This window comes from Lipotes vexillifer, unplaced genomic scaffold (assembly GCF_000442215.2).
Source record: "Lipotes vexillifer unplaced genomic scaffold, Lipotes_vexillifer_v1.1 scaffold490, whole genome shotgun sequence".
Lineage (NCBI taxonomy): Eukaryota > Metazoa > Chordata > Mammalia > Artiodactyla > Lipotidae > Lipotes > Lipotes vexillifer.
This window is the reverse complement of record NW_006796397.1, coordinates 1142009-1168536: the sequence shown is the minus strand read 5'-3', so window position 1 is coordinate 1168536 and position 26528 is coordinate 1142009. Positions and strand designations below refer to the sequence as shown.

Sequence of the window (26528 nt, the reverse complement as noted above, 5' to 3'; positions counted from 1 at the left end):
ATAAAGATGTCAGGCTTCTACCTTTAAAAGTACCTCTGTCTCAGCAAGAGAGGCTGGCTAAGAATCCACAACTGGAATTAACAAGCCAGACATCAGACTAAACATCTCAGAACTAGCTGCCCCTCATTCCCGGTCACTACCTTTCCAGTGTGTGTCTGCATCACGAACTCCCTCAGTTCCTGACAGCCTGGCTCTTCCAAAATGGAAAGCAAAGAGCCTGGACTCCTCTGTTTCACCGGCTGAAGAGCTGGTGAGATTTCTTAGCCCGGACACCAAGCCTCTTGCTCCCCTTTCCACCTTACACATCACCCTCAACTCATCCTCTTTCTCCCCCAGGTCTTCACCCCTCCCACTCACATTCCTCTTAATAACACCCAAGCCGCCCATTTCTGTAGATAACCCCTGGCCTGGAGAACAAAGTGAGGAACAAAGAGCCGCTGCTTCACGCGGCAGGAGGAGGACAGGCGAGGGTGGAGAGGGCAGCTGAGGACTGGGAAGCCTCCCGGGCACAAGCAGCCCAGCCTGGAAAGCTCCTGCCTAGGGTGGGTGGGGAAGCGGGGCAGGTCTCGCGGCGCGTGCTGCCACGCGCCTTATCGCCGGGGTCCAACGCACCCGGGTAGCAGAGCCACAGAGTTTGGAGAGATCCTCCTGGACAGAAAGCAGCCAGGGGGGCGCAACCTAGAAAAGGCACGGCGAGTGAAGCTGCAGCGCGGGAGCTGCAGATCCGCCGAGTGACTGAGTGACAGCCCCGCGCCCGGCCCGCGGGCTCGCAACCCAGCCCCGCACCTGGACCAGGCGGCCACCCTGCTCCCTCAGGGCGCTCTCCTCTCCGGGGACTGGCTTCCGGCGGGCTCCGCGAGCTGGAACCGGCGCGACTTCACTCTTCCATCCTGGGACCCGGCGGCACGTTACAGACAGCCCTGCACTTCCTGTTTGAAACACACAGGGGAGAGAAAGACCGAGAGAGATCCGAGTGCCGGCCAAGCGGAGGGAGGGACGCAGGCCGGCGAGGAGGGCGGACGAGGGGGCTGCGGGTTGCATAACCACCGCCGCCCGCCTCGCACGGTCCGCGGCACCCAGCGCTCTCCCGGAGGGCGACCCGCCACCCCGGCGGCCCGCGAGGTGGTTGCCCGCGGCCCGGCCTCCCCCTGCCGGCGGCCTCGCCTGCGGCGCACTGTCAGCCCTTCCGTTTCCAGCCCCCGCCTGGGTTTCCCCCTCCCCGCGCGGACCTAAGTCAACTACAAGCTGTCCGCCTGCCTCAGTGTTCCTCCTCTCCTCTCCGCCCCCGGGGGAAAAAAAAAAATCGGCCGGAGGGGAAGGTATAAAGACAAGCTGAGCCTTTCCAGGGGAGAGGAAGCTGGATTTACGCACAATTTTAAACTCAGCCACATCCCAGTATATCCACTACAGCTCAGCTGCCGAAAGAGCTTCTGGATGGGAAATTACTTCTCTTGCGCCTGGCTGACTCAAAAGGGAGAGCGTTCATGCAGCAGCCACGAACTGCCAAAAAAAATAAAAAATAAAAAAGTATTCCGGGCTCCTAGGCTAGCTGTCTACTGGGATCCTTACCGGCACAGTGCCCTAATATTTACATAAACCAATTCCACACAAAAGATCATCATATAGTGCATTCTTCCAGAAAACAATTAAGTATTTCTCTGGGCGTATGAATCACAGAGCAGTTCCAAAGTTCTGTGTTTGTCCATTTTGTCACCCTCTGACTTGGGTGAACTTCGGGGTAGTGTTTAAAAGATAGTAAACAGGTGGTTTAAGAATCTGCCATAGGCAGAGTGTACCAGCTCTGGGAGTCCGCTTATGCGTTCCGTGCCCAGTTTCTGGGCTTCCAGGTGTGGACAGATTCACTGGTACCCTGCGTGCCCTTGCACACGAAATCTATCAGGTTGCAAGGCACCTACAGCACTGTCTCTGATAAACAGCTCCTTTTATCATCAAGGTGATAGCTTAAATAAAAGTTATTCCTGTTTCAAAACTCAACATGGAGAACAGAATATAAAGGATGATTATTCTACATATAAAGTTAAATTTTGACTGAAAGAAACTGATGGACGTTAAGCTCCTGCTAAGCGTTAGCATCTCATTTTAATCTCCCTTTAGTCTTAATATTTCCCAACAGGTCTGCAAAAGTCCTATTCTCATATTCCCAATTGAGGAAGCAGGGTCAGAGAAGTTAAGTAACTGTCCTGATGTCTTAGCTAGAAAGTGGTCAAATGGAGAATTGAATAAGAGTTCTTTCCTAAGTGTAAAATCTGGGCCCTTTCCTCTAAGCTCTGCTTATTCTCAAAACAATAGTGAATTCTCAGAGAAAAATCAAGCCCATCGACCATCTGTGATCCATTCCTTCATCTCCAAATGAGCCTGCAATTCCATGCTATCACTCTGCTGAACTAGCTAGGCTCCTTACCCACCTGAATAATATGTACCTTGATTACTTGAGCAGAGGACACCGTGCTCTTTCCCATTATCTACCACTGGCTCTGTCAGCCTTTTCAGAATTACTTGGTGGCAAAAGTTCAAAAGGTTCTAGGATAGCCACTCATATGCCAAGGTACAAAGTCTATCCAGTTCAGAACCTAATCTGCTGACTAATATTTGTTCCTTGAATTCTCTTCCAACTGGGCCCTTTTAAGAAGAAGGCAAACAAACAAACAAAAACCACACCACACAAAACAAAACACACATGGACTCCACTCTTAAGGAAACTTGAAATTCTCTCACTTTCCATTTCCTTCTGCTTTGGCACTTAGTTCACACTCACCTGTCAGCAGCATGCTGCCATTAGCCTCCTGGCAAGCCAAGAAACAGAGCATGTATTAAAAGGTGATTAAGAATCTTGGCAATGAGACCCCAGATACTTGAGCGGAGAGTGAGGGAGAAAGTGAGTGCTTTTGTCTTGTCTCCTGATGATCTATGTCTCACTCGCCCTTCCCCACCACCTCACTCAGCAGCACAGACTCTCGAGCTGTAGGGCGTGCAGGTGAAGGGCAAGGACAGTTCAAGTGTGCCGGTAGGGGCTGGGCAGGGGCAGATGCACTCCCATCCTTCAGGTTCGCACAGTGGCATGCGGGCTTGTTACTAAAAACCTCCTGAGGGATCTTAGCATGCTTTTAGGGTCCAGGTCTGCCTCTGCTGCCATCATTTTCCTTCTCTCAGTCCCTTGCTTACCCTGGACCTGTCCGCTCTTCATTTCTTTTCACAAACCTAATGCTTCTTCCCAAAGCACTGCCATTGCTTTCCCACAAAGTACCTGGTGGGAGGGAGGGAGGAAGGAGGGCACTGAACTCAAAACTTCTCTCAATTCTCTCTCATTTAAAAAAAAAAGTCAATAATTACCATGTTTTGGATACAATTCTATTTTAAAATACCTTCTGGTATCCCTGCCTTCATTTCTGTTACTCATAAATCCAAGAGCCTAAAAGGAAAACCTCTAGAGAAAAATGAAATTCTTGAGACAAAGCAAAGGAAACATGCTTAAATTAAGCTGTCTGGAACCCAAAGTTCATAGTTTGGATAATACAACATCCTAAGATTGCATCCATTCCTGACAAGTATGTATCCTAACAATCACAAGACCAAAGCATCATATCATACTTTCTCACAGCTCAGCTATTCTCCTGCCCCTTCTGTATTTCATGGAAAGTGTTTCTTCCTTGCCACCGTTAGGCAGAAAAAAATATTAAAATAACAACCTCATAAAAAGAGAAAAAAATGCTCCCAGGTAGGCACAAATGACTCCACAAAAAATAAAACTGATTTTGGAAGAATACTGGAGGTTAATTTTGCAAGTCTCCACTCCCTAAGTACCACAGTCCGTGGACCAAGACAGCAACAGTGTGAAAGCCATTTTAGAGGCTCCAAATTAAGTGACGAAAGATAGCTTTCCTGAGGACTAATGGGTGTGGAGGAAGAGATGATAAACTCATATCCCAAATGATGCTCCTTATCTTTCTTCATCCTAAAAGAGAAAGACCTTACGTTGGTGATTAGAAATGTCTGCCACACAATTTCTCTGTGTGAGGATTCTTGGCCATTATTACAGCTGGATTTTCTGCAAACAAAAAAAGAAAAATGACAACAAGCCATCTGGTTACCTGAGAGACTGCCTCTCTGTAATAGCAACCTTCACAGCGGCATCCCTGTCTCTGTCTTCACTTCTAGGGTAGCACATGCAACAGGCTTTTCTGTGAAGGAGGTCTCTGGCACTCACACTCATCTCCCGGCCTCTGCAAAACCTGGGCCGTGGCTTTCAAGGAAAATGCCTTCAGAGCCAACTGGCTGGCTTGATTGGCATTTACCCATGGATGGTTATTAGCCATTTTCAAGGAGCCAGAGTGTCATTTCCCATGGCAAAAATGTAGCAAGGGGATGCGAATCACCTTTTTAAAAAAGTCTTTGCCTGCAAGGTGGTTTAGGCTCCCTCCTAGGCACAAGAGTCTCCTGGTTTCAAGCAAGTTGAGAAGGACAGCACTACTCAGAACACCTGCAGCATTACTTGGAAGACCCAGCTACACGTCAGAAACACAGGCCTGGGTGGCTACAGGCGTGAGCTGCTATGTCCCTCAGCTCAGTGCTTCAAAGCACACACGTCTTGAGCAGAATTAGTAACATTTACATAGGACCCACACATGCCCTGCCTCACTGGATTCTCAGAACTGCCTTTGCAAGGAGGTCTCATTACCACTGTGCTAGAAGTGGAGCTCATAGGTGTTTTTCTCAAAGCACTAGGTAATGGAGCTAAAATTCACCCTGGGTCTGTTCTTCCTCTGAATTGAGAAGAAATGAGTAGGTGCATTTTGGCTGTGGATTTATTATTCTGTGCTACACATCTTCTACTCAGAAGAATCTCTCTCATCTATATCACGTGATTCCATCAACTTCCCAAGTTGTTTGAAAGAGTAAACTATAAACATGTATTTTCCAACGGGCCAACTGATTCTTGGCAATATGTCAATATAAATTAGGTTAAACATGATCTTAGGTTGCAGCTGAAAAGTATTTAATAAAATAATAAATAAGACAGATCCACAGGTCGATCAAACTGTGATGGACAAAATCTTTTTTTTTTTTCTTTTTGGTCTGCGTTGGGTCTTTGTTGCTGCACGCGGGCTTTTCTCTAGTTGCAGTGAGCAGGGGCTACTCTTCCTTGTGGTGCGTGGGCTTCTCACTGCCGTGGCTTCTCTTGTTATAGAGCACGGGCTCTAGGGCGCGTGGACTTCAGCAGTTGTGGTGCCCCGGCTCAGCTGTGGCTCATGGGCTCTAGAGCACAGGCTCAGTAGTTGTGGCACACGGACTTACAGTTGCTCTACGGCGTGTGGGATCTTCCTGGACCAGGGCTCGAACCCGTGTCCCCTGCATTGGCAGGCAGATTCTTAACCACTGCACCACCAGGGAAGTCTCAATGGACAAAATCTTAATACATTTTTCCCAAGTTTCCCCTCTCATTCTTCAGTTAGTATGCAAATATACATGTAAAGTGAGCCATGATGGCTGATGTACTGTGATTCAGTGAGCATAAATATGAAAGATTAGCAGGAAACCGTATAGGCTTGACTAAATGCAATTACTTGTACGTAAGTTAAGAGTACTCAAACTGTTCCTGGCACAGACTGCTAACATGAACAGCCTTGGGTTATTTACTGACTGTTGATCATGATGTATATTGCGTAGACTAAACACTGTCCTATAAGACATTTTTCTTTGGAAGGCATGTTTTGTCTCTTCATTGTCTGTAGTGGGTATTTCTGCCTCCTTATTAAAAAAATAAAATAAAAAATTCTCTTTGGGCATCCGTTTAAAAATAACACATTAAAAACCCAACAACTTAAAATGATTTAACAGGCCCAATAAATATAATATTTATTACTAAGAAAATAATGTTCTTAAAAAGATTTTTCAAATATACAAATATCTGTACAATTACACACTGGGAGGTAGCAATATAAGAGTTGATAGGGAATAAATCATACTGTCTACTGAGTATATCAATTCTCAACTACCTATTATAATGGAGTCTTCAAGAAGAAAAGCAATTTACAAATAATTTAAGGTGGCAAAGCTGGACAGTTTAATCTTCATCTCCTTTCCTTTGCCTGCAGTGGAGAGACTAAGGCAAATAGCACGAAAGAGAAACAAAGTGCCTGGAAAACCCAGAAACGTTATTATAAACTTTTGAAAGATTATTCATCCATTTTTAAACTAAACCTAGCTAAACAAATTCCAGCCACTTTACATGTATTGACTCAATTATTCCAGACAACTCTATGAAGCAAGAACTACCATTACTTCCATATTACAGACCAGGAAACAGACAAGAGCTATTAAGTAATTTGCCTAAAGTAATACTACTAGCAAATACCAGAACTTGGGCAGCCTGGCTGGCCACAGAATCTACTTTTAACCAACACATTTTGCTACCAATGGGGTACCATTGGCTTGGGCTTGCTTTCCCAGCATGAAAGTTCACGGGGAATAGTCCCATGCTAAGGCAGAAGGGGAGAAGTGAAAGGGTCAGAGGTTTTCCTTTCTACAGCAAGAATGTAACCACTAGTTGTACACGGTCAGGGATGCAGTGCCTGCCGCATGTTGCTGAAAAAATGAATATTTAGAAGAAAGGAAAAGATATCTGCCGAACAGCCAAATCAGGAAGAAGGGCTGCTTCCTTACCTTGACCAGAATCCTGGATTGCAAGGCTCCAGGATTGCCTGCCTCCAGCACAACTGAATCAGCAAGGGAAGGGAATGCACTGAACTCCATGTGCTTTGATCTTGATGAAGCATCTGATAGTGTCCCATACGATCAAGATGGCCAAATCAACTGAAACTTATGTGGCTACAAGAACCACACAGGAGTTAAGCAGGCTGGAAAGAAACACACTGGATACATCTACCAGTGTGATGAAGAAAAGAACCACAAGGAACAGTATTCAATCTGTATTCAAGTAACTTAGAAATTATTCACACTGTTATAATCAAATTTGTACATAACGTTAATCTTGGAGGGGTGAAAAGGGCAAATGAGGGCAAGCCAACTGACTCAGTTAAATTAACAGAGAGGTGAAGAAAAACAAGAAGTTTGGTTTCATTTCTGTTCTCCCTTTAATTTTCAGGGAGGGGCTGAGGATGCCCATTAGGTAGTAACCGCCTCTAGACCTGAAATGCCAAGACTGAACTAAAGGTAAATTAAGCAATAGCAAACTGGATATGTTTAAGGTTTTAGGACCTTCGGTCGGAACTTCAAAAAGCATGATCCTATTATTCCACACACCATCAGTAAAGTTCCACGGGAAATAATATTCCTTTCAACAAGAAGACTTTGTTAGCAAAACTCAAAGAAATGAAGGGGCTCAAAGGCTGAATTTAGAGGTCAGATGAAAAAGTCAGTGGTGTATGTATAATCTGGCCCCACGACAAATATGCTGCTCAGGCAGAAGGTCATGAGAATGGTTTGTAAACATACGGCAGGATAAAGAACAGTGGAGAAGGAAGAGAGAAGAGAGCAAAAACTTGGACTAACATTATTTTTTTAAGCATAAATTATAATTTCTAATTTTTTTTAATGTTGAGAGATTGCTTCTCCCTTGGTAGAACTGTTTGCTCTCCCAGCAAAATTTATACTTTAAAAGTCAGTCGTTGATTTAGAACTCAAGAAACGGAAGTAGGAGAGGTCTGCAACATTTGGAAAAAAATTTTAAAAAGGGCTAACTTCACGCTAGGTCCCAGGAAATGTACAAGTGAGCATCATATCATTCAACTCCTAAGAGACTGAAGAGCTGAACTACTAGCTCTGTAGCCACCATGCCCCAGGCAGTGGACTCCACAGCTGATGAGAGATTGTCGATGAGGGGCCAGTCACGAAGGAAATGCTGCATGTTCCATTTCCTTCGAAATAAACAAACAAAAAAAGGGGGTGGGGCAGGGTAGGGGACTTAGCACAAAGGCATAAAGTTTAGAGCCATAGTGCATTCTATTGTAGATAATGAATGGGAAAATTTATGTGAAAATGATGATGCTCTGAGATTATTTAATATCTATACGGAACAATAAGCAAACGATAAAACCTAAATAGACAGAGCTTCCCCAAGGTTTGATTACTGGCCGCCTCCTATGGTTTATAAATCATCCACACAATGGCAAACTCACAATTAGCCTCAGAATGTCTACAGGCCCTACTCCCTTATCTGACTGCACTCAGAATCACCTGCAGGCTTTTAAACAGAATGTCTGGGGCAGGGGGTGGGTGGGTGCTGCTGGTGGGCATGGGGTGTTCCCAGAATCTGTATGTTTAAGAACTCCCAGGTGACCGTATGCTGCAGTCTGGTTGGGGAACCTTTGCTGCACACATTCTACTCCTTTCTAGACACTGCCACCAGAATCAGTCACATCAGAGACTAGAGTAAATGATTCCCCTTCTCAAGAACGTTTAATGGAATAACCTTCAAAGGCAATGGAATGAAGTCTAAATTCCTTAGCAGGACACTCGAGACCCTCTGTGATCTGTCCCAAACTACTCTTCTGCCCTCCTTCCCTCCCACATCCCTCACTGTCACAGCACCATTCCCCGAACACATCACACGCTTCTTTTATGTCTTTGGCACTTGCTGCCCCAATGTTCCCTCAGTGCTGCTCAAGTTATTTTTCTCTGTGAAACCTTCTCTGATCTTTCCAATCAAAATCAGTTTCTCCTTCCTCTCAACAAATGTTCAAAAAAAATTAGCTCATGCAGGAATTACAGCATATACCGCGTGCTGAGCTGAATTACACCAAACTGCGTTCGTGGTGGTCTCCCCCTGAAATCAGGGGCATGTAACACACTCATTTTTCATACTGTGAATGAGAGACAGACCTAGGTTCAAAGTTTAGCTCTTCCGGTTACTTACTAGCACTGTAACCCTTGGTAGGTTATTTAAATACTATGAGCCTCAATTTTATAATCTTTGAAATGGGACACACAAAAAATGATTCCTACCTTCATGACCAATTTGAGGATAAAACAGGGAAAGTGGCCCAATGCGGACCACCTAAAATGCACCAAAATGACAGCTGTTGTAAATATCATTTATCAATTTTTGTTTCCTATCCTACCAGAATGCATTGCAGACATAGTAAGAGTTCCGAAAGTATTTGCCTCCACTCAAAAACAAACAAACAAAAGCATTTGCTTTCAAAGTAATAAGCAGTGATTTCTTAAAGCCCTTTCTCCTTGCCCAATTTTGTTCTGTTATGAAGGGCATTTCATAATATTTCTATTGAGAAGTCATCTCTTAATCCCCTTTCTTTCCTTCAAAAATCAATGTACAAAATTCTAACGAACAAGCCCTGTCTGTCCCTCCTCCTCCAGCTTGGCTTTCTGCTTTGAACTACAGTAACTGCACTGCCCAGAGAATTGCCCGCTTCACCCTCACAACAAACAGCACTTTGTAGGCAAACTGGAGGCGAGCCCAAAGCAGGAGGGGGCACCAAGGAAAAGGAGTTTGGGCCAGAAACTGAGTGGACACCCACATTATCATCCACACTGTACCACAGGTAAGGAGAGAACAGGAAAGGAAAGAAGCTCAGGTCAACGCAAACCTTCCCACCAACTCCCAAGCCTCCAGCTCACCACTCACCCAACGGGAAAGACTCCCAAGGCTCACAGAGCACACGCTGGTCCCCAGCTGCCTAACACACACGGCCATTGTTGTCAATAAAATATCGTCCTATGTAATAGCTTCTTATCCTCACCAAACCAATCCTATTGCCGTTATCACCCCACCTCCTCCACCAATTACAGGGGATGAAACCCAAGTCGAGAAGTCCAAGGCCACACAGTCAGTAGTGATCAGAAGAGTGCCAGGACTAAACTCAAGTCATCTAAGCTCCGAGTCCTTGGCCCTTCCCACTGTCTTTTATGAAGTGTGAAAAGCAATTTTTAAAACTTTCTCAGAAGCTCACCAAATCCACTAGTTGTAAAGGTAAAAGAGTTTCTGTCCTCTTAAAAACAAATCTGGGGCCAAGAGTGAGGGCTGTCACAGCAAGGAGGCCCCACCTGCAGCCCTCAGAATGATCAGTTTGGTATCTTAGGACAGTGTCCCAGGAAGACCCTTTAGTTTCTGTTCCTAGACGGAAACTGTCTCCTGACAATTTTGTTTGTTCATTTGGTTTGGGGAGGAGGTATTAGGGAAGGAGTATAATTTTCTTTTTTTTTAAATCAAACCCTGATCCTGAGTTTACAGCTGAGGTGATATGGAAAGCAAAAGAAGTTTATAAAGCCTATTTGCAATCCTTGTCGTGAGAACAGTACAGGAGGCCATAACAGTCCTCAAAAGCACAGATTCTGAAGCCATGACTGCCTAGGTTCCAATCACAGCTCTGTCACTTCCAGCTCTGTGGCCTTTAGTCCCCTGGCTGCTCACAGAGATGGGGAAATGCAGCCAGACAGGGCAACTGGGCCTTGTTGTTCTCTGCTACAAATGGGCTGTTGTGAGGAACACATGAGCTAATACATATAAAGTGCTCCAAGCAGTGCCAGGCACGTGTAAGTACTACACAAGTGTTTCCTATTATTATTTCCAGAATAGATTACTCTCTATGACTGTGTTCCTTTTCAAGTGTATTTTAGAAGGCTGAAGAAGACTTCTTGCACAATTTGTTAATCCATAATGCCCCAAACCGGCACAATGATTATTTACAAATCTCACTTCCTCATAGGATCTTCCAGGATTTCCATCTGTGGACTACAGTCCCCGGAAGAACAAACAGTGGAATTCGAAGAATCTTCCTCCTTCCCAGCAACAGTGCGAGTAAATCTGTACCCATTCTCTCCATACTACAAAGGGGCTTCCACGCTGAAAAACTAAATAAAACAAAACAAAGAACTTATAGCATTGAACTAACTAACATAGGGGAACATCTGTAAAATTTGCTTTATATTCTGAAAACAACCAAAGCGTTAAAAATTTACAGTTATACCAGCTGAGAAAGACATGGTTCAGGTCACACAGGGACGGCAATCCTAAGGACTGGGATAAAACCTGCTGCTGAATCGAAAGGTTTATTTTCCAGAAAATGCTGGAATTCCAAGAACAATGTGCTATCCTTGGGATGATTAAGAGAAAAATGGTTTTAAAAATCCCCTCTCAGGCTAGAAGTCTAGACTCAGCTAGTAACAGAGCTGCCGGAGTTATCACCTCTCCTCTCGTTCGGAGAGGTCCCAGTCCTTAGGATTGCCGTAGCAGACAGGAGCACTAGAAGGAAGGGTCACAACACAGGTCTGGGGTCATGGCCTGCTCGGGGGCACCCAGTCAGGGAGAGGGGCTAAAACTCAGCCTGCGCTGACCTCCAAGCGGCGTGCCTGGCGGGGCAGGTGCAGCCCTGCGGCCACTGACTTCACACGAAGGGCCCATGGGGGCTACACCAGTGGCACTGAGCACACCAGCACCCCACAAGCCAAACAAGCTGGAGTCCAGAGCCATCCGGGAGCGGCGGGGCTATCGTGCTCACCTCCTCAGACAATGCCGTGGTTTAGGGGGTGAGGGAAGGGTGCTGGTCTGTACCGTGGAAACGTTTTCAGCTTTCCTGGTTTACTTTGTGACGCCAGCTGTCCTGTCGTCGCCTCTTCCTTTCCTCACTCTATATTCTCCTGACCTAAATCCTTTCTTTTCCTTTTCACTCCAATTCTCCTTTTGAAGAAGCCACCACACAAGTTAACGTGCACACTAGGAACGGCAAAACAACAGCCCTCTGCCCACCCAGGGCTTCTGCGCTATCTGTGAATATTTATCAGATCACAATGTTCCCTTCTCGTGTAAGGACTCCTCTTTTATCTCCCTCTCCTCCCTATAACCCCCAAATCAATGTTAAGATATAACGGAGTAGAGTCCTCTTCGCCTCTCTTCCGGGGTGGATGATCCTTCTTGCCCTCCAAGCGGCTCTGACCCTGTTCTCTACCATGGGGCCCACCTGCCTCCCACCCCCCGTATCTTCTCCTACCTGCTGCATTCCCATACTCCGCGTATTTCTCTCTGAGTCTGTCACTCCTCCGGCAGGACAACCCCTTCAAATGTAACCACTCTGGATGTAACAAACCAAATTTAAAGGGCAGAAATTGTTACCATTACAAGTATGGGGATTTTGGTTTGTTTTGTTCTGCTCTGTGTGTGTGTGTGTGTGTGTGTGTGTGTTACATAAAACGATGACATCAAGTTTTGCTTTCTTTCAACTTTTTAAAAGTGTATTATGCTTTTATTTAAATCATATGCTTCCATTTACCTGGCCACTAAAGGGCTATCTATCTCTAAGGGCCTAAGCTCACAGGCTGTATCCAGCCCACAAAGCTATTTTGTTTGGTCTGCAGGAAGTTCTTTTGAAAACGTCGTGTTAGCCAATCTTTTAAAATCAGGAGATTTTTAAGTAATCCAGATTTCTGGCTTACAGTGAAAAAATCAGAAGATCTGTCAAGACTGGCCCACATTCCCATATGGCAACAGTTGGCTGCTGAATAGATCTGCTCAACAGGCCCCTTTTAGACAGGACCTGTAGTTTCTGGTTCAGCCCAGGTTCACCCCCCACTCCCTCCTGATCACCCTACCCTGAGGTTGAGTACCAGCTGTCATAAATTATCCCATGTGAGGCCTGCTTCAGGCAGTGTTTGGGATATGCCTGAGACCACAGCTAGCATCTAACTCTCTCTCTCTGGTTAGAGCAGAAATTACAGATGTAATTATAAAGTTTCTGCTTCGTACAGAATTTTCCAGGTACAAATAATTCATAAAGAAAAGAACTTAGAACTAAACAAAAAGGAAAGTGTCCCATAATAGAGAAATACTAGAAAAGAACTAAGTTAAAAGAGAAAGCCTCTGCGTGTGTGCATGCGTGCGTACGTGCGTGCATGCGTGTGCGTAGGAAGGGGATTCATTTGTGCAAGCTGTGTAACACTGCAGACCATTTCCCAATTTGTACTTTGTTATTGGCTAAATGTTAATATGAACAATAGAACCATTAAAGTAGAAACTCTAACAGAGTGAATTCACTCCACTGAAATAATTATATTTGAGCATAATAAATCTATAAATAAAACAGACTACATATCACATAGATATATGGATATTTCTTGATTCATCATCATTAACTCAGAGGATATGGGTAATGATTACTTATCTCTAACTGCATATATTTGTGATAGCATTTATTCAGCAAACATTTGGACAAAACATCTTAACAAATATTAGCTACATCTTTATATATTTATGTACAGTAGTGTTGTAGGGTCAGATCTAATTAGGAGGAGGGCACTCAGTGTGTGCTATTACAAGTGGCATTCTATCACCAATATTGATGATAAAAGAGAATAGGGCTAGAGAAAGCACCAAAACAAGTGATTTTACATTACCCTCTCAATTCTAGAATCAACTTTCACTCAAGTGCTTTTACCAACAGGTTGATGTTTTCTAAAACCACTGTGCACTGATGAGAACTCTGGCCTGGAAGCCTGCAGAGCTGGATGCCCCTATAGCTCTGCTCAGCTGTGTACCCACGCTTCAGATCTGGTCCATAAACGAGGAGCATGAACTAGACAAGCTGTAAGGTCTCTTTACACATCAAAATTGGATTCTCTTTCTTTAAAAGAAATATTAAAAATATTATAAAAATACAAAGAAATCTAAGATAAACGAGAGGAGTGCAGTACATTAAGAGAATGAGTTTTGAAATAAACAAAGCTAGCTTCAAATTCCACCTCCACCACTTCTTTGTGATTTTTTTTTTTTTTTTTTGCACATCACATAACCTCTCAAGCCTCAGTTACCTCATCTCTAAAGTGGGAATAAGTCCACCTTCCACTCAGGATTGTTTTGCAGATTAAATGAGAATGCATGTAAATTCCAGGGCATAGGTCTGGACAATCAGTAAATGCCTAATAAATGATTATTGTTATTAGCTACGGGTATTCCATAAATCACCCAATTACTTCTTGACCAGTTAAGTTAAAAACAAAAACTAGTTGTATCTGATAATAAACTAATTTTAAAAGCTTATTCAGTAGTGTGCCATTGCAAGAATTATGGGGGTCATTTTCCAAAGAATTTTAGTATTCAAATATTTCTTAGAACTGGCTTGGGAACAAAAGAATTTGACAGATGGCACTTCATACCCAGTGTGATGGGCATGAATCTGTCCCGTCTCCACTGAGTGAGCTCTGCAGAGGCAGCTTCCCGGTGGTTGACACCCTTCAGAGGGAACGGCTGCCTTGCACTTCCTTCCTTCTCCCTGCTTTGTAGAATTCATTGCAGTATTGGTTATCTTTTGATGCTGAGATTTAGCAATGGGATTTATGGGTTGCTGGGGAAGTGAAACCTTCTCTGGCAAAGTTCCTATTACCAGCAATCAGAGAAGGAAAGTAAAAGGTTTTTTAAGGAATTAAACATTCATGGGATTTCCCTGGTGGCGCAGTAGTTAAGAATCGGCCTGCCAATGCAGGGGACACGGGTTCGAACCCTGGTCCAGGAAGATCCCACATGCCGTGGAGCAACTAAGCCAATGTGCCACAACTACTGGGCCTGCGCTCTAGAGCCCGCGAGCCACAACTACTGAGTCCGCGTGCCACAACTACTGAAGCCCACGCGCCTAGGGGCCATGCTCCGCAACAGGAGAAGCCACCGCAATGAGAAGCCCACACACCACAACGAAGACCCAACGCAGCCAAAAATAAATAAATAAATAAATAAATTTTAAAAAAATGTTCATAATAGAATCTAACATCGATATGTGTGATCCTTCCCCAATAGCAGGTGTTAAGAGGAGGACATGTACATCCTGAACACCGCAGGGAAGCAGTAATTCCCAGACTTTTGACTGATACCACAGACTAGTAAAATTTCAAAAGGAGACTGTTATAAAACTACCAGGTTTTAGGTGACCAAGAAATGATACCAAAAGCAAACCATCACCATCCTTTTATAAAAGGAAAAAAAATTAACCTCTCAAAATAAGAGATACCAGGATTTAAAAAAAAAAATCCTTTAAATTGAACAAACTTAATACTAAAATTAAACACGAAAAGCCTGCTGCACTGTCTTTATTCTTATTTTTCCATAGGCTGGTGTAACTGTCACTATGGATCCACTCTGGAAACAACTGCTCAAGAACGGACTGCAGGTTAATCCCCTCATGCCATCCAATCCAGGACACAGCATCTCATGGAGGCACCAAGGGCCACACAGTAGACATCTGCTGTCTTGGTCATCATCTTCCAAAGACACAGATGTATCCTTAAAGCTCCTTGTCTTAACTACCAATTGTGGGCCTGTCAGCCATGAATGTTTCAAAACTTTCTGAAGGTTTCTCCAGTCAATGCCAGCCTTTCTGTACAACTATGCAAGATGGTGGTTCTCAGTCTTGGCTGCACACCAGAATCACTTGGGAGTGAAGAGGGCTCTTTTCAAAATGAAACTCCACTCCCAGAGACTCTGACTCAATAGGTGTGGGGAAAGGTCTGTGCTCATGTAACTCTAAAACCTTCCCCAGGCTGATTCTGATGCCAGCCAAGGCTAAGAAAAACTGGTACTCTATTTTTTTTGCATTTATCCTGAATTTATATCTTATAAAGCTTTAAGGAATGCACCTCTTCATGCATTCCTTCAGGTGTCAAATACCAATGCAGGGCCTGCCATGTGTGAGGGCACTAGGAACTCAGTGGAGCACAAGACAGATACATCCCTGCCTTCACCACACTGACAGAGTACTGGAGCAGGCAGACAAGGAAGCAGGCGATTGAAACAGCACATTCAGTTTGCTAGGATTAGGGAAACAATCCAGGTTTCCTTTGTCCCTAATCTAGTGGTTTCATGGGCTTCAGAGACATCTCCTCCCAGCTGTCTTCTTCCAGATACTAGAAACTCTAATATTTACATCAGAAAAGCAGATGGGCAAGGCTCTGTCCTCATGGAGCTTCCATTCTGGCAGGACTGTCTACCCTTTCTAGCTACCATTACATTGCTCACTCCAGCTCTGGTGTCTTGCCTAAAGTCAGGTGCCCATGCTTTGAACAAAGCACAGTAGAAACTCAATTAAGACTGTGTTTTCTGTTTTGTTGCCAAAATCTTTTGATGAAGCTTAGTATTTCCTGTCCTTTTTAATCTGCAACAACAAGCTGGGACAACACTGTGCAAGTATTTTCAAAGCCCTTTCCTGGATTTTCCCACCAAAACATCATCCTATGACAGCTCCATAATTCCCTCCGTAACACCTGACTTCACATTTGCCCACAAAGAAACTCACCTGCAAATCTTCTGATGACTAACATATCCCAGCACAGTTTCCTTGGAGTAAATCCCCATTGGTTAGCTATTTCATAATTCAGAAGAGCTTACTGTCATCTGTAAACCTAGAAATTCCACTGGGTACTCCTTCTTTTGGATCAATTATGTAAGTAAGACCTAAGGGACCCCACTGTTTACACACCTCCAAGCAGAGATGGCTTTAGCCTTAATTTGTGGTCTTTAAGGTAGGTGGATTCTAATGCCTGCTCTGTCACTACATCAGCTCCACAGGCCTCAATTTCCTCATCTATCTAATTCAAACGTTGATCACTCCCATCTGTAAAATTCTCTCCTCCTACTCAAAAATGATACACTGAATCCTCAATCCCAAGGTGACTTCAACTTTGATACAGCCTTTGAAAGTGTAAAAGGACAGTCTCCAAGGGTTTTCAAATATTTCCCCCCTCAAGAAATCTCATAAATACAAAAAAATCCCTTCTTCTCATAGGAATATCCTTCATCTCCAGAGGATACAGACAGGTTTCCCATGTGGGCTAGCACAGAAGTGAGAGCAAGCAGACTGTACCATCTGGACAGACAACACACCTGCAACGAATTGGGGCACAATGGACATTCATAACAAAGAGGTTACACATTTTGGCTATGAGATCTGGAATTTTGTTCTAGCACTCTCTACACTGTTGGATGGCAACCACCCGAATCAAGTAACTTATTTAAATCTAGTTTGCTAGATAGATCTAGAACATTTGGAGAACCTGGCACTAAGTTACCTAGGATTTCTGAACTGTCCACTTCAAAAGACATCCAAGAATGGTAATTTCCTAATGTCTTCTCAGTGAAGACACGTGAAATCTGATAAGTGCGACATTACACCACCACCAAGCTAAAGCTTAGTACTGGGAGAAAGGCCTATCTCTAATCCCCAACACCCCCCACCTTCCCCAAACGTAAAGCTGTCACCAATGAAGTATTTCAGGCATACTAGCAAAAAAAGAAAAAAAAAAAAGAAGGAAAAAAACACTTAGCCTGAGTGGGAACAAACTTCATCCATGGTTTTTGCCAATACCAGTTATTACCCGGTTTACCTCTTCACAAATTTCAAAAGCAACTCGGATTTGGCAAGCTTCAGATTTGCACAGAACGTTAGCAATGCTCTTCCAGATGTCTAAACAGAATTACAAAGAACCCAGAGGAGTACCGATTTCAGAAGCTTGCAACAGCCTGAAACAATTTCGAAAGGGCACCTCAGGTGCAAACATTAGCAAGAGCCAAACTCAGTGTAGCTTTTGGCCACGAACACAAATTTCTCAGACGCCCCTAAACTTGGGGCTAATCAACCCCCGGAATTCACCTCCATCACCCAGCAAGCCCAGCTCTCAAATAGGACCAGCAGTGCCAAACAAAGTACTGGGTTTCATGAAATATTAATATAAGTGACTACAAAGCTTTTGACAAAGTCATCCTCCACTCCTCTCTCATGTGATTACAAGGCAGAGCTAAGATTTTAAAATCTCAAAAGGTCTGAAGACTGGACCAAAATAAATAGGATAGCACTGAACAGGGACAAAAACAAACCAAAAAACGTCCATTCAACTTCACACACACACACACACACACACACACACACACGCATGATGAACACAGGATGCAGCAGCTCATACAACAAATATCTGGGAGTTTTGACTGTCCAGAATCCTGTACATGAGTCTGATGGGCAGTTTTGTAAGCTTAAGCTGCAGAAAGTTGATGCTTGTGCCTTGGTCTCAGGAAATAGCTGTCCTACTGTATTCTTTGTGAACCAGATCAGGTCTCAATTACCATATTCAATTCCAGTTCGCCATAACTTTCCATGAGAGATGCGGACAAACTGAGAAGACAGAAACCATGTCCCATGCAGGACTGTGAAAAGAATTGGGACTATTTTGCTTTGAGAAAAGTTAATCAGCTGGAGGGCCCAGGAGGGGGACGTCATTCTGTCTTTGCCCATTCGATGGGCAGTCCTGGGGAAGTGGGTAGTTCCAGAGGAAAAGAATCAACAGAACCAAGTTTCGGGGAGGCAGTCTTCAGCTCAAATAATAATCATACACACAGTCCAAAGATATGATGACATGTCTTCATAAGTACAGAAGTCCCTGTTCCTGGTGGTGTTTAAACAGAGGCTGCCTCACAAGTATAAGAAATTACTAAAGTAAAGAAGTTAGACGAAGACTTCTCTAAAATACCAATTCCAATTCTGTGACTCTCAACTTACCCAATATTATACTGCCCTGCTAGCTCATCTGCCACGATCTCTCAAAAATGCCTTTTTCTCTGATTAGAATTTGCCCAGATCCTAACCACTTCTGGCCTGAGCATAGCACAAGTCTCCTAGATTGGCTTCCCAACCTCAACGTCCTTCCTCACATGTCAAGACCACCTCCTTCGAGGCCTATTGTGAGATGTAACTTCACTTCACAGCGGCCTTTACCTTCCCTGTCTAGGCAGGGTTCCTCAACCATGGCACTACAGACGTTTCAGAAGGGATAATTCTTTGTCATGGGGGATACCCTGCACATTGCAGGATGTTTAGCAGGCTCCATGGCCTCTACTCACTAGATGTCAGTAGCACCTGCCTCCTAGCTAGGACAAGCAAAAATAAAACCGTGCCCAGATATTCCCAAATGTCTACTGCGAGGCAAAGTCACCCACTGTGGAGACCCACTCTTGAGGCAAATGATTAACACCACTGACTTGTGGTTCAAGTTTTCCACTAACTAGATCCCCTCTACCTCCCTTCATGTTCTCTGCTCCAGCCAGGCAAACCTATTTTTGACCCATGACACACCTCAACGCTTCCCCTAATACATGCTCCTTCCCTCTTCCCCAACACACACAGCACTCCTGGCTGGCTCCAAACACCCTTTCGTCTCGGTATTCCTTGGCCTCCTAGACAAATGCAATCCCTTGCTTCTGGTGGTGTCCTCCCTTGGGCGGTCTTACTTGCCCTCTATTCGTATGTACAAGAATCCTCTTCTTCCTGGTTAAGGCATCACAGCACCCACTCTGGTTCTCTGCTTCTTGCTGGTACTTAATAAATATTGGCTGGCATTTCTCAGAATGTCAACATCAGCTCCAATGATACATGAAAAATATGTGAAATCCCTTACCAACTGCCATTTCAAGTACATATGTAATCATGAGCACAGTTTTGACAAAACTTTGACTTTTTCATAGCTAGTGCCAATTTACCTACAGTACTGAGACTGAACCAAGTCCGATTTCCAAAATAAAGCTACCAAAATAATTTAGCTATTGGGACCTTACAAACACAGCACACTTTAAAAAAATTAATCAAAAAAGTTCTGTTCAATATAAAAATTAAGAAAAAAAAGGTCAAGCTTTGACCAAGTTTTTTAAATTCTGTAAACCTTGGCAGAAAGAAAAGGATACAAATATGGCTCAATACTTTAACTGTTGCATCATACACCATTCCACATGGTCATGAAGAGACTGGAGGGCTGGGTCATGTAAGGACAGTTTCCTCTCCAACCTTGTAATGTGCTAGGTTTTAATCAACAAAGTACACACCCTCAATAAAAATGAGACAAATCTAAGATAAAATGTTCAAATATATAAATAAACCATGCCAATTTAAGATTCTGGATTGCTTTTTCCCCAGCTCTATGGATTACCTAATCATTTCATGGGAGGCTCCCTTACTAACCAACAACTTCGCCGGAACCCTATTTTACGTAATTTTCATCTCAGGATCTTTCCTATCTTGTTCTTGTATTTTAACAGGGTTTTAGTCACTTGATGTAGAATACAGGAAAAGAGACAACTCTCACCATGTCCTAGCTGATGGGAGGTGTACAGTCAGTATTAATGGGCTGTAAAAATAAATGCTGCCTGAAGACCCCATTTACTGGGAGTGGTGCAGGGTTCTTCCCACAGGTCTGTACCATGCAGAGGCCCCAGAAGCTCTGGCGGGGAAGGTCTGAATCACTGTCATTCTTGGCACTTGGAAGGGCCCTTCGGTTGTTTATGAAGTAAACAGCCCTCACCAGTACTGCAGACGGGAATTCCCTGCGTGCCAAGACGCTTCCAACGTCTGGCACAGAACACATAATAGGTGCTCAATAAATGCAGCCTGACTAGAATTTTATTATCAAAGCTGCTAAGGAAAGTTTCCATAAGTCAGCTCTCTCTTTACTCCTGAGTCTCTCAAAATACGTCCTCAAAGCTTTCTTTGCCCAACACGAAATATTTTTTCAAAGTCAAGGAGAATGAAAGAAGGAAATCTGCAAAACAGAAGGAGCCCCATGGGAGTCCAAGTGGCTCAAGTTGGGCCCCACAGTCGCCTAGGACTCCCCGATACCCATTCCCCATCCCCTGCGCCTCCTGAGTGCTCCCACACTCTCACCTTTGCACTATTTCTTTTCTGAAACCCTACGTCCCCACCTTCTGCCACACACACCCCCAACTGCGTATCCAAATGGGGCCGCAATACCCCTCCTCTCCCTCTTCAGCAGGGACCTACCTCTCCTCCCCTCGACCTGCGGCAGCTCTTCTTTACCGTGGCTGGCTTTGTAAGAAACCAAAAAAACTCATCTCTTCATCCATAAGGGATACCCCAAATGAAGGGGGAGAGAAAGAGGAAGGCCCCTATCAACCCTCCGGTAAGCGGAGGTGATGATTCCCTGAGCAACCACCCCCAAGCCTCCTCCTTTCCAAGCCACTGAACAGGATTTGAGCAGAAGTCCGGCTCCCAAGTGCCCACGCTTCCAAACAAGCTAGAAGCGGATTATACCGGTACCCAACCCGGAGATGGCCCGGGGCGGGCTGGGTGCACCTGCGGGCCCCCGGCTCCCTCCCTCTCGCGCTGAGGGCGGGGCGAGCCCTCACTTCCCAGCCCAGCCCATCCGGCGCGGGAAGGAGGCGGAGGGGAAGCGTTTCTGGACAAGTTGAAGGGCTCACCTTCTGGGCAGTGGGCCAGCTAGGCCAGACACCAAACACCCACCTCCGGGAAGAATCAGCGGAGCCGTAACCGGGTCTCCCCGCCCTTCCGATGGGGCGGAGGAAGGCGAGAGAAGGGAGCGCGCGTGGGGGGAGCCGAAGGGAGGCGGTCGCAGGCACCGTCCTCTCGCGGGGCCCACTCGGCTGCCGCGGCGCCCGCCGCTCAAACTGCCGAAAGCAGAACGATCTTCGGGCCCCAGCGGGCCGAGGCGGGCGCCTGGCCCGGCCCCGCCCGCCTCCCCCGTCCCCCCCGGACGTGCCGGGGCGGCGGAGGCGCGCGGCGCCCAGGACCGTGCTTTCGCGGCCCCGCCTGCGGCTGCCACCTCGAAGCGCGGCGGAGGAGCCGGGGCACCACGGGCGGCGGCAGCGGCGGCGACGAGAGCAGCAGCACATGACTCTGTAGCGGGGGGAATTAAACAAAGCGTAACATGGACTCCGGGCCCGTGCAGGCGCTGCAGCTCCGGGACCAACCGCAGCCAGCGAGCGCCGCGACTGGCTCGGCCGCAGCCAATGGGGCGGGCTCGGGCCTCCATGTGATGGCGAGCTCTCTCCCCCGCCGGCTCTCCCGCATCTGCCGGAGGTCGGGGCGCTTCCGCCGCTGGGCGTGCTGGCCGGAGGGGCGGCGTGGCGAGTTCGGTGGCCCGGGGTCTGACGCTGGCGGCGGGAGGCTGCTGGACTGCGCGCAGGTGCAGCCGACGGGGAGGGGCAGCCGCCGTAGCTCGCAGTCGCCCCATCGCTCAGCTGTAAAACGCCCCCCTGGACAGGGCGCGGGGCCCGGCGGCCAGTGTCGCCAGGCGGGCGCGAGGCCACCTCAGGAACCTTCATCCCCCCCCGCCCCTGGGGCTATCCTGTCAACTCAAGCTCTGATAGTAAGACGGGGGTGGGGTGGGGGATGCGATGAAATGGTGGGGGGAAATTTGCGTAAAAGTCTTTTCGGCGGCTTCCAACCCTACGGAGAACGCGCTTTCCTAGGATTTGGGGCACACACAACTTTATCTTGGCACGAATAGCGTCCCACCCTCATTTGTTCAGTGTCTGCTATTAAACATACAACGAGAGAGTCAGTTCTTGTTTTATTCTGAGTCTACTCTTCCCCCGCCCATTCTTTTATGCCAAAAATGTCTTGTATCTGAAGCAGGCAGACGAAAGGTTGTCCTCCGCTAAGAAGTGTTTCCCAACATGATAGTTTTCCCTCTTGTTTTTGTTGTAAGATCAAAGTGTATTTGCAGTCTTTTTCGTGGGTGGGGAGACGTAGGGGTCAAGAAATAACGTCAGGAGGGATGTTTGGAATTGTTGTTTTTTAACGTGACAAATGGTTCCAGCCCAGTACTTCAATATCTCCTTTCATCTGAATCCACCCGTTTCTGTGAACAATGGGAAATCCTCTCTTCTCCCGAGATCTCTCCATGTCAGTGAATGTTCAATCAGCATTTACTAAGCATCTAAATGTTGCTCATAAGCATGCTGCACAAAATGTTACAGGTACTCAGGAAAGTGTGAGTTCAGATATAATGAGGCAGGAAAGAGAGTGGTTTTCTAGGGTTTCAGGAAAGACTTCAGAGAGAAGGGGGTAGAACTGATCCTTGGAGAGTGAGCACTTGTTCCTCAGGCACTGGAAGTAAAGCAGAGCAGCCCTGAGGAGGAGTATGAACAGAGGTCCAGAACACGCTCAAGGGACAGTCCTAGACTACTCACAAGATGACACTAGATTTTGAGCCCTTTTGACATCCTCTTGCTTTCTCACTTTCCCTGCCCTGTCCCTTGTGCCAGCAGCCTCTCCTATTCCACACACCCAGCCAAGAAGGAGGTGTGTAGGCAGGAGGTGCGGCAGGTGATCTAATTACAGTACCAGATTCGCTGATCTGGGAGGTTAGAGCTGTTTTAAAAGTGTTAACGTCTAGTGGTGTGATGTTTGGATTGAAAACACCTCACTACTATAATTAATTTGGAATGTTTTGCTGTTTGTAAAAACACTGTTCTGTGTTTTGATCTTCCCTGAGTTTTAAACTATGATTCTAGATTTGAGAGAAATGTGATTTCCGGAGTGGGATAACTTGAGAAAAGAAAAAAGTAATACTCAGAAAACAGTCAAATGTACAGAAAGAGGTACATATTCTTATAAATGAGTGCAAATTGGGTAAATCCCTTTGGAGGACAATTTAGCAATTTGGGATGAAATTAATACGTGAGGTTCTTTTGACCAGGCAATTCCACATCTAGGAATTTATACTTTGGACATATGTGTGCAAAAATTATGTATTTCAGAAATATTTACACACATGTAGAAAAATATAAGTACAGGTATGTTTATTACAACATTGTTTATAACAGAGGAAACATATAACGGTGTATAAGTCTAATAACAAAATCCCAGTAGGGAACTGGTTAAGCAAATTTAACTTGTTTTATAAAAATAAGAGACCTATTTGTACTAACATGAAAGAATGTCCAAAATCTGTAAGTGAAAAAAGCAAATTGTAGAACAATATGAATAGTATGATCTCATTTTATTTGCATATTTAGTCAAAAATACACGTTATAAAATGTATGCTTAGAGGAAACCTGGAAGCATATATAACAAGCAGTTAACAGTGGTTATCTCTGAATGTGGGATTACTAGGGCCGTTTGCTTTCCATTACAAATCTCTGTATGTTTGAATTGTTTTTATGTTGAGCACCTATTACTTTGATAATAAGAAAAGTAGTAAAAAAAAATTTAAGATGAAATTGCTAAGAGCTGTACCAATGACAAATAATGAAGATCATTCTGAGGGTCTAGGAAGCAAAAAAAAGGTCAGCTTCCCCTATTCCCCAAGGAAAACAAATAGGTAGGAGGCAGTAAAGAATGATAACTGATTTGACAATGGATTCAAAATGAAGAAATATGATAGAAGAGGCATCTGAGGCTACTCTAGGCCTGTCTACAGGGATCCGGTGGGGGAAACACAATAAGGCTTCAAGGAAGTTCTAGTCAGCAGAGACTTAAGAATATTTACTGTCCTTTGTTGAGTTATGGTCACAAATCGGCAACTATTCCAGCACTTGTTAAATCTGTATCACACTAATAATGACAACAGCTAACACAGTGCTTGTGATAGGCCAGGCACTGCTCTAAGTACTGTACACTTGTCTACTTTTAGTCCTTGCGGCAACCCTATGAGAGAAATACTACTACTATCCTCATTTTTTAGAGATGCCTGGAGAGGTTATATAAGCAGTGCAAGATCACACAGCCTTTAAATGGCAGAGCTAGACTTTTAAGCCCGGCAGCCTGGCTCTAGAGGTCCAAACACTCACAATACTGAGGACCATGTAAGATAAAGGCCTTTATACATGCATCTCTTTCTACCAAGTATTGTGATTCTAAGTTGATTTGTGTGTACCTAAACTGTAGCACTTGGCATGCCCTAAGGCACTCAATAACACTTAAAAAAAATAAATTTATTTATTTTTGGCTGCGTTGGGTCTTCGTTGCTGACACGGGCTTTCTCTAGTTGCGGCGAGGGGGGCCACTCTTGCTTGCGGTGTGTGGCTTCTCATTGCGGTGGCTTTTCTTGTTGCAGAGCATGGGCTCTAGGCACGCGGGCTTCAGTAGTTGTGGCACGTGGGCATCAGTAGTTGTGGCTCGAGGGCTCTAGAACACAGGCTCAGTAGTTGTGCACTGGCTTAGTTGCTCCGCGGACCAGGGCTCAAACCCGTGTCCCCTGCATTGGCAGGCGTATTCTTAACCACTGCGCCACCAGGGAAGTCCCAGTAATACTTATTGAATGAGTGAATGAATAATTGACTCTCCTACTGGAGAAGAATCTGAGCTCCTTGGAGGAGTGATTTTGCATTGTTCCTGTGTTTGTCACGCAGTAGCGTGCCCAACATGTGGTAAGCGATATGAATTTCAGTAATCTGTAAACATGTTTTTGAAAAGTTGTGCAGAAATCAAGCTTTGTAAGTTGATCCCAAATACATCCCAAATATCCGAAAGGGTAGCTTATGAGTAATATCATGATGAATTCCTCATAGAGTGAAGAATAGCCCTGGGGGAACAGAGCTAAATCTGGTTGCACCTGTATAACCATACACAAATAAATGTGTGGCAGTAACACCAATGAGCTGAAGAGCTACAGGATTTCAAATCATATGAGCCTCTCTCTCTTTCTCTCACCTCTCTTGGTTATTGAAATGGAGATAATAGCACCTATCTCCAGATATTGTGAGACCAAGGATTCAATCACATATGGAAAGGTCTTAGCCAAGTGCCTGGAACATAGCTATTGTTAAGTAAATGCTACCTACTGTAAGTGTATCCACATATTACAAGTGTGACAGATTTCTTAGTCTATGGTTATTCTGTAAATACTGCAGCTTACCTAACATGCAACACCTGGGGGCTCACATACATATTAGGCTTAGAAATTACGTAGTCGCGGTTCAACCTAAGCACATGGTAAGCAGTGCTCTTATCTGTCTTCTCCTCTGCTACCTCCCACTGTTCTCTTCTATCTCTTTACATGGGTTAAACCCATTTCACTTCTTGGACCTATTTAAACTCTCAGCCTTGGAGGTAGGAAGCAAATTGCCTGCCTTCTTCACAGCTAAGGAGACTGAAGTGCTGGAGACCAGACTAGAAATGAACAGGTGGAGGGTGGAGAACAGTGTGGAGAAAAGGAACCGAGCGGGGTGTGTAAGGTAACTCTCGATGCGTCCTGATGTAACATAAGGTCCAAAGGGAAAGGAGAATTGCCAGACTGCTATAGTTAGAAATAATGTGGTGAAATTGAAACTAGAAAAACTAAGGGTAAATGTGTTAATCAACCACAATGAGAAGAAAGAAATGGACCTATACCTTCTAAAAGGGACTCGTAGGGAGATCAGAGCAGCGTTGCCTGACTGGTAAGACAGAGCTGCTTAATTGTTAAACCTAGTCTAAGTATTCCCTTCACTGGGGAAATTTTTTTTAGAAAACATAAAGAAATTCCAAAACCAACTACTTGAGAGTCTGTACCCATATTCTCTGCCTTCCTGCCTGCTACTACTAAGGATGAACTTAACCATTTTCTTATCGAAAGCCAGCCCCTTCACTTTTGCGCCAGATCTCATTCAATCTCAAATGATAACTCTAGCAATTGACCCCTGTCCCCTATAGCATTGACTTTCCCCTCTCTACTGGATGACTGCCATCACCATTTTTTTTAAATGTTATTCTCCCATCATTAGGAATAAAATTTTTCTTGACCCTGCTTTCCCCAGTCCACTTCATCTCTTTCCC

General features: G+C 45.0%; 1 protein-coding gene across 1 annotated transcript in view; it reads right to left on the bottom strand.

Annotated features, from left to right (window-relative positions):
- Positions 1 to 20993, bottom strand: part of LRRC8D (leucine rich repeat containing 8 VRAC subunit D) — a 115632-nt gene extending 94639 nt beyond the window's left edge. The window contains exons 1-2 of the mRNA XM_007468517.1: positions 20790 to 20993; positions 787 to 929 (exon numbers count right to left, since the gene is read on the bottom strand). The gene's annotated coding sequence lies outside the window, so the exon portion shown is untranslated. The remainder of the gene's footprint in view (positions 1 to 786; positions 930 to 20789) is intronic.
- Positions 20994 to 26528: the final 5535 nt, after the last annotated feature.